General features: G+C 45.0%; 1 protein-coding gene across 6 annotated transcripts in view; it reads left to right on the plus strand.

Annotated features, from left to right (window-relative positions):
• Positions 1–224: 224 nt before the first annotated feature.
• The window catches only part of Herc3 (HECT and RLD domain containing E3 ubiquitin protein ligase 3), a 94904-nt gene continuing 86490 nt past the window's right edge, over positions 225–8638 (plus strand). For all 6 annotated transcript variants that reach the window (XR_004122031.1, XM_031382040.1, XM_031382041.1 and 3 more), the window contains exon 1: positions 225–692. The gene's annotated coding sequence lies outside the window, so the exon portion shown is untranslated. The remainder of the gene's footprint in view (positions 693–8638) is intronic.

The raw sequence follows: 8638 nt of genomic DNA on the forward strand, positions 1-8638 counted from the left end.
TGTGTCCAGGGTCCTGCCACCTCCCTACTACCTCCCGGCTGTGGGTCCCGCAACCTCCAGCCGCCGATCCCACCACCTCCCTGTCACCTCGCTCGCCCTAGGTCCCGCCCCCTCCCGGTTTCCTCTCAGCCGTGAGTCCCGCTACCTCCCCGCCCCCTCCCGGTCACCTCCCCGGCCCCTCCCGCCCCGACGTAGCCCCGCCTTCTCCGCACCCGCCGCGCCCCGCCCCGCTGCCGCCGCCACCATTGGCCAGGCGGGAAGTCGGTCTCCCAGCTCATTCTGCGGCCGCGGGAGTGCGGGGGAAACTTCATTATTACTGTGACGCTGAAGGCCGGGGAGGCCTGAGCTGCCTGAGGGCTGCGGCCGCGGGGTCGGCGCTGCGGACCGGGGTGCGGGTGCGGGCGGGGCGACGATCTCAGGGCACCAAGCCCGCCGCACCCGCGGGGGAGGGGGCTGGGCTGTCCGCAGCTCCCTATCACCGAGGCGTCTCCCGGCTCTGCTCGGCCGGCCGCGGGCAGCGGGTGACCTCCCTGCGTGAAGAGCATCGCGGCGCGGCGCGGCGCGGCGGCAGGGGAATTCGCGTTGCGGCTGGCCGCGGGCTCCTCCCACCCAGCTGGCGGGCGGGGCTCGGGGGAGCTGGTGTCTGGTGCAGACGCTGCTGCGGCCGAGCCGACGGCTGGACCTCTGAGCAGGTGTGTGAACCGAAGGGCTGAACCTGGGGAGACTCACTCGAGTACAGCCGGGAGTGTGGAGCTCGGGGCCCCAGGGGAGGAATGCTTGAACTTTGCTCTTTCTGGCTGTTTTCTTTTAGAGTTCACACCTGCCCCAATAGGAAGTGCCTTGAATTTTACCTAAGGCGTCTAGGATTTTACTGGGATTTGTCTCATCCGGGGTGCTTTGGGGGAGGACGATTCAAGTGATATCTTCCATTTTTTATGTGCCTTCTGTCTCTTTCCACAAATAGGAGGCTATTTCTAGAACCTTTCATTTGATAATTTGATAAAGTGAACTGATTTTTAGCTTTAGATTGAAAAGACAGGAAAGCGAAGTAAAAAGGATTAGCATTTTAAAATGCAGCCAGAGCGATGAGGTACTTTCAGAGGTAAATTACAGTGCAGCTCTTTTTTCGTATTCCTTTCCGCGGATATAAATCAGAAAAACAAAATCGGTGGCTTACTCCAGTTTTGACCCCATCCGAGAAGTTAAACCGCAGGAATCAAATTAGATGCAAAACTCCTTTGTCATAAAAAAATAGAAGCGTGGTTCACTGCTAGCCAGTTAGACTTGTTCTGTAAGTAGTGGGGTTCGTTGTGTTAAAAAAAGCAGCAGGAGTCCAAAAATGTTGCAAACTGTGTTGGAGAAGTCACTGGGTATTGCGTTTCATGTTGCGGGACAAACTTGAATCTCTTAAGATCTGTATAACCACTTAAAAACGTCTGTGTAAGTAATGAAAGTAGCGCCCCTGCTGGAGACAAACGGAGCTTTGCACCAGTTTCAGAAATAAAAGTGATAGTCTCCTAATTGAAAGGGATTCTCTTACGAAGGTAGAAATGATGTCTGAAACTCATTCAGGACCACGGAGTATGTAATGGCTCATACCACAGAACAGCCCTGTGGGGGATCTTATCACATCTTAATGCTCCCCTTTGTTTTATTTGGGTGACTGGAAGTGCCTGTCTGGGACTTCTTGTATTGCACGAAGAGGATATGGTAACAGGGAGAAACGAAAATAGCAGTTGCGGTCAGGTAGCTAGCTGTGAAAGATGCCTGGAGAAATGAACAGCAAAATTGAATTATTTTTTTTCAATAATTTCTGTACACTCTATCTATATAAGAGATTTGAAAGTAGTGAAAATTTACTGCCCCTATTAAGTGGCAAGAAGTTTTATAAGGTTCTTTCTGTGGCTTTAGTCACATTAAAGATGACTAATTTGATCATGGTTGGATTGAAGTTATCTTAACCAAGCCCCTATCCTGATACACACTGAAGAATATTCCCTCTTAAGTGGCTAAACATATTTACTTTCTGAAGTTTACTCATACCTTTCTTTCCCTTTTTTCTTTTGGAGATGGAGTCATGCTATATAGTATAGACTGGCCTTTAAGTTACTATAGCCCAGGTGTATGTTGAACTCTCAGTTATCCTCCTGCTTCAGCCTTATAAGGCCTGGGATTACAGGTGTGCGCCATAACTCTAGGCTTATGTATTTTTAAGCACTTAGTAGAGTCCTGTTCTGAAGTTATTTCTTAATGTGCATCTCCCCATGCTGAGGTGGGACAGTCCATATGATTAGGGGTGAGTTAAGTTAAGGCTTCTGAGCCTTAGTTCTATGCCCCCACCCCCCCAATCTTGTAAATGGTGATAATATCTAATGCCCAGAGCTGATAAGAGGATTAAACAAAGTTAATGTAAAGGCCCAGAGGGATATAGCTGTTTGGTGAGGGACCGTAACACATCTTCATGCTTTCCCTTTGAGGTAGTGCGGAGACAAAGGTGTGTCCAGAAAATAGGGGACCTGATTTCTGGGCTCTGCTTCAACATCTTCTCCTTCCTCTCTTCCTTTTGTTCTCTTCCCCTCCCACTGCATTCTAAGACTGGACTTTCTATAGCTTAGGCCGGCCTTGAATTCATATGTAGCTGGCGACCACCTTGAACTGATGCTCCTGACTTGACCCTCTTAGGTGCAGTCTTTCTCTGTAGCCACTTAACCGTAGTTATTTGGTCCTGAAGCTCTCAGCTGCCATTTATGATGGATTGGTAAGCCTGTTTCAGTAAGATGGCCCCTTTGACAGTACTACCCTGCACTCTTAAACATATAAAACATTCAGAAACAAGAGCTTGTTGATGCTAAGGGTGTGTGCTTCTGTGTAGGTGAGCTGGTTTTATCATGAGTGGAGGTTGTAGAGGACAGTCTGGTTAACTCTATTGCGATTTGCATGCTCCCCCCTCCCCCCAACCCCACCCCCACCCCCCGGCTGCCTTAAGTTCTGGTTGTATAATCTCAAACGATTTAAAGAACATGAGCTCACTTATTGCCTACAGCTTGTCTTTTTACATTTCCTTTTTAAAGTGTTCTATCAACATATGGTAATTACATATAGTAATGGTTTTATTATCACATTTTTGTACATTTATAATGTATTTTGGCCCTATGCAGCTTTGTCTTTAAACTCCATATTTACAAAATTTAGAGAGTGTGTGGCTTTTGTGATTGGGTTTGCTTTTGTTTGAAACAGTTCAGTGTCTTGTTCAGGAGTATGGCTTGTAGACCAGTAGAGGAAATTTGAATTCTGCCTTTTGACTTCAGAAGGTTCTATTTCGGCTCCTTATTTACATGTTCTTGGGCAAGTGATTTAATCTTGCTAATCTTGAGGTTTCTAAAGTGGTTTTGCCAACTTAAACTCCCACCAGCTGTGCATAATAAGACTTCTGGGTGTTCTAGATCCTCAGCTTGACAGAGGGTAAATTAAATAAAGTTTTTAGCTCTAGACCCAGGATAGGTTTGCAGTCATGGGAAGTGTCCCCCCCCCCCTTGGTTCAGAAATCATTTTTGAGCCCTGTCCTACTTAGCGTTACTATTGCTGTGATGAAACATCATGACCAAAGGATTGGGGGAAAGGGTTTGGCTTATGCTTCCACATCACAGTTCATCACCAAAGGAAGGCAGAACAGGAACCTGGATGCAGGAGCTGATGCAGAGGCCATGGAGGAGTGCTGCTTTCTGGCTTGCTCATAGCACCCAGGACCATCTGCCCAGGGTGGCACCCCCTGCAGTGGGCTGGGCCTTCCCTCATTAATCACTACTTAAGAAAATACCCTACAGGCTTGCCTACAGCTTGATCTAATGGAGGAATTTTCTTGAGGTTCCCTCCTCTCAGATGACTTTAGCTTCTGTCAAGCTGCATAAAACTCTCCAACACAAGCTCCATCTATGTACTAGACACCAGTTTGGCCTCTAAAGATGGAGAAATGAACAAAAGAGTCTCAGGCTTGGAGCTACCAGGAAGAGCCAGAATTCCATTCTCTCAGTTGTAGCACATTGTTGTGCTTGCTGCCCTGCTATTCCCCGCTGGCCTGTGGTGTGTGTGTGTGTGGTGTGTGTGTGTGTGTGTGTGTGTAATGCTAGGGCCTTGCTGGGCATGATACTTCACACCTATACTCCTCTCCTAGGTGAAGCTAGGGTAGGATGATTGTCATGGGTTTTAGACGAACCTGTACTACATTGCCATACTCAAAAACAGAACAGTGGGGGTCTAGATGGGAGTGTAGCTCATGGTATAGCCCTGAGTTCAGTTCCCAGTAATGCAAACAACAACAACAACAACAACCCCACATTTTGTCAGTTGTGATGGCTCATGTCTTTGCTCTTCATACTTGGGAGGCTGAGGCAGGAGGATTAATGTAAGCTTTAGGCCTATCTGGTCAATATACTAAGGGCCAGGCCAGCCTGGGCTTAATGAGTTAGATTCTTAATGAGTTAGACAGTTTGGGTGTATGCCCAGGAATAAAATTCCTGTGCTGTGCATATTCCCATTTCCATCTTCACCAGTAAATAACAGCTTGTTTCCCATAGTCATTCTAGTTTGGGCTACAGAGCAACCCTGTCTCAAAAAGTAAAAGGAAAGAAAAATGTCAGGCGTGTCATCACAGACCTGTAATTCTAGCACATGTAGGAGAACCAGAAGTGTCAAGGTCATCCTTAGATATATAAGAAATATATATTAAGACTGGCCTGGGCTGCATGAGACACAGTCTCAATCAACAAATAACCAAGTAAATCAGAGAAGTGGGCAGAGTCACCTCCTGTTCCCTGGCATATATGGTTGTGGCTGGAATATTTACTGTGCTGTACTTATCCCTGCTCTACTTCTGCCCACTTCCAGGGGCTTCTGATACTTTCCAGCTAAAAATTCAATGTGCGTGAACAGTCTGGTGACACCAGTTCCTTTTTGTAAAAGTATAGTTGTATGTATATATGTGTTCCTGTGCACATATGTACACATGTATAATTATAGTAAATAGAAAAAAAAAAAAGCCTACTCACCCAAGCAGGGGATCCTGAGCCACTATGTTTAATGAAAGCTGCACTGTAAAAGGCATTTCACTTCCAGGTCAGCTGAAGCACAGGTGGTCCATTTTAGGTGGAGAAATACATTGTTATTTTTGTTAGGAATAGAGACTTAATTAGCCATATCCAGGCTGAAAAATGTAACTGTACACAGCTTAAGCCTGGGAAGTGTGGTTTTCTCAGATCACGACTCAGTTCACTTGGCTCTCTGTGCCCTTGTGTTCTGCTAAGAACAGGAGCCATCAAAGATGAAGGAAGCCCGGTTCCTCTGTAGAGGGTGCCAGTCTGTGTGGGCATAAGGTATGGAGGGAGGCTCTAAGAAGTGGAACACTGCCTTACCAGTGCTTTTTCTAAATTGTGAAATACTTGCATCATAAAATGATGTTGGTGGTGTATGTTTAGAGATGTGAGGACAGAAGCAGAACATCATCCTGCTATTGGAGCTTCTCCCAGGTGTTCCTTCTAGGACGTCGGCTCTGTCCTGATACCTCCATAAGCACTACCTTCAGTTTTGTGTTTATGAAGGTTTTTGGTTCATACCTTTACCCCAACAATGTATTTTTTTTTCCAGCATTTAAACTTTGTAACATTCTGATTTCTTATACTGTCTTGCTTAGGGTTTTACTGCTGTGAGCAGATACCATGACAACATTTAATTAGGGCTGGCTTACAGGTTCAGAGGGTCAGACAATTATCATCAAGGCTGGAACATGGCAACATCCAGACAGACATGGTGCAGGAGATGCTGGGAGTTCTATGTCTTCATCTGAAGGCTGCTAGCAGAATACTGACGTCCAGGCAGCTCGGTTGAGAGCCTTATAGCCCACACCCACAGTGACACACCTACTCCAACAGGGTCACACCTTCTAATTGTGGTACTCCCTGGGTCGAACATATACAAACTATCACATATTGTTAGTTTATTTTTAATTGCTATACAGGATTCTATTTTATGCATATGTAGTTTATGTTTCCTTTGAGACAATTTTCATGAAGACCAGGCTGGAACCCCTCATCCTTCTGCCTCTATTAGATTCTGAGATTACTTTTAGCCATCTCACAAAACATTCTTGTTTCTACCCTGAACATCCTTTTAGGGGATGGCTTGTAGGTATGTACCACCACATTTGGCCTTTTTTCTTTCTGTTTCTAATAATAATGAAATTCTTATATATATATATATATATATATATATATATATATATATATTCACATTTAATCTAACTTTACATTAGATAAGTTTTGTAAATATACAGACATTTATATACTTATATAAATATATATTTATGTATAAATATTTATATATGATATATATCATGATGCCTAGATTAATGAATTTCTTCACTGTATGGTAAGGTAGCCAGTAGCCAGTGTGCTCACTTCTATTAAAATTAAAATCAAATAGTATTGAAATTTCAGTTCTTTGTATTAGCTACATTTCAAATGCACTATACATTTCAAACATGTAGTGGACAGTACCAGCATATAGTGTTTCTGCACCGCTGCATGTTCTAAGTTTCCAGGTTTTACTGTCTGTCTCTGTCTCTCTGCAGTTGCAAGAGCACCCATAGATTCTTAATGAATTAGGCAGTCTGGCTGTAGGCTCAGGAAGGAGATGACAGTGCTGTGCAGTATTCACATCCTTGTATCTTCACCAGAAAATGCCAGCTTGTTTTCCAGAGTAGTTAGTGGCGGTTCACACTCGTTAGCTGTGAATAAGAGCTCTCTCTGGCTGTTCTGGTGTTACCAGGCTGTCAGATTCTTGCCAGGTTGGCTGGGTGTGTTCTGAAGGCAGCCCATAGCTCCCATGGAGAGCCTCTCATTCAGTTAGCTTCACAAAGCCTAATGCCAGATAGTGAAAGAGGCATCATGGTAAGGTAATGGGGAGGAACAGGAAGTCTATGTCTTGGCTAAAAGGGTCCGAGGACCCAAATTCCATGAAAGGAAGCCACAGAAGGGAGTGGATGTGTTGTCGAACATTTGCTTGCCTTTTATGCAATTCTTGCTAGCAGAAAAAAAAAAAATTTAATAATAAAACGTCATTAGAATGAATCTTGTTATTGGCACTTGAGTTTTGTCTCTAAATTTGCTTGCATTTGGGGCATACCTGCAATGCACTGAATCCTTGTACATGACCTTAACACCTGCACGTACGTCATCATTCATGTATCTATTGCTAGGCATATTTGAGAGGACATACATCATTATGTTAAGCGAGATAATGAGTCCTCCCTCTATTTTACTAGGTTTCCGTGACTTTGAGTAGGAATCGGTTGTTAGGTTGCTGTGGACATGATGGCAACACAGTTTAGAAAATGGAGGTTGCCATTCAGTATTCAGCTCACTCACTAGGACTGGAACAGACAAATCTATCTGCCTTTTCCCTCCAGATTTTAGAGAAAACCCAGAAAGCTCTCTAGCAACCTCAGATGCCCTAATGAAAATGATGGCTGTGTTGAAAGCACAACTTCCCTGTGGTGCAGGCTTGGCAGGACATAGCTAATGCTACTCCTGGCCAAGGAGATCAGAAGTGACACCTCAGCCTCTTCTGGAACTGTCTGGTCTGCAGAGGCCTTAATGCAGAGTACCAGGCCTTGTAGGAATCTCAGTGACATTTGGTGGTCACTCACTACTTTATGTTAGGACAGCTCTGAGCCCTTTCTGCACATTTTGTCCTAGGACTTAAGTTTTCCATCTACATTGGAGAGAAAGGAAAGAGGCCTGGGGGTCTCTACACTTCCTTCTCCAGGCTTCCCAGCTAGCTTGTGGTTAACTCAGGACTTGAGCTGAGTTGTCTCCTTTGGCCATTCAGAGTATCAATCTTTTACCAAGACTAAATGAGAAGAAGAAGGAGCCATGTGTGACACCCAGGGAAAGTTGTCCTTTGAAAGCCATCTCCGCTTTTGGTTTTGCGATTGAAGGAAGGCGAGGCAGGAAATGGAAGCTGAGACTGAGGAGGTGTAGGCGATGGGTGCCGTCCTGTAGTCTTTTGTCACAGACTCCATAATTGGGTATTTTGTAGAGAAATAGCCAGGGAGAGGTAGTAAATGTAGAAAAATGGATGAGCAAAGCGGAGAGATCAAAATGCCCGGTGATGCTCAGACTGGCTGAGCTAGAGGTTAAATTCATGGACACTGGCAGGAACCAGCTTTAGGGCTTCAGTTTAGAGAATGTAAGTGGAAGCTGAATTATTGGTGTGTGTGTGTGGGGGGGTCCTCCTCCTTTTGAGAGGGTCTCACTGTTACTCAGGGTGTCCTCAAATCCATGTTTCTCCTACTGTAGCCATCCAAGTACCGGGATCTCCAGGATGTGCCATCATGCCCAGTTAGCTGGATTCTCTTTAACACACCGAACTTAACCTGAAAGCTGGATGATTTCAGTGCCCCCTGCTGCCATTTTGAGACATTATGATAACCTCAACCCTATTCCAATTAGGAAAGCAACCCTCCTACAGAGATGCCTCTGGTTTATGTTACTGCTTAATTCTCCTGGCCAGCAGATTTTACTTGGCTACTTGAAGATTCCTTTAATTCAAGCAAGGTGAAGTTTTGAAGTTTTTTTTTTTTTTT

This window comes from Mastomys coucha, unplaced genomic scaffold (genome assembly GCF_008632895.1).
Source record: "Mastomys coucha isolate ucsf_1 unplaced genomic scaffold, UCSF_Mcou_1 pScaffold20, whole genome shotgun sequence".
In the NCBI taxonomy this organism is placed as follows: Eukaryota; Metazoa; Chordata; class Mammalia; order Rodentia; family Muridae; genus Mastomys; species Mastomys coucha.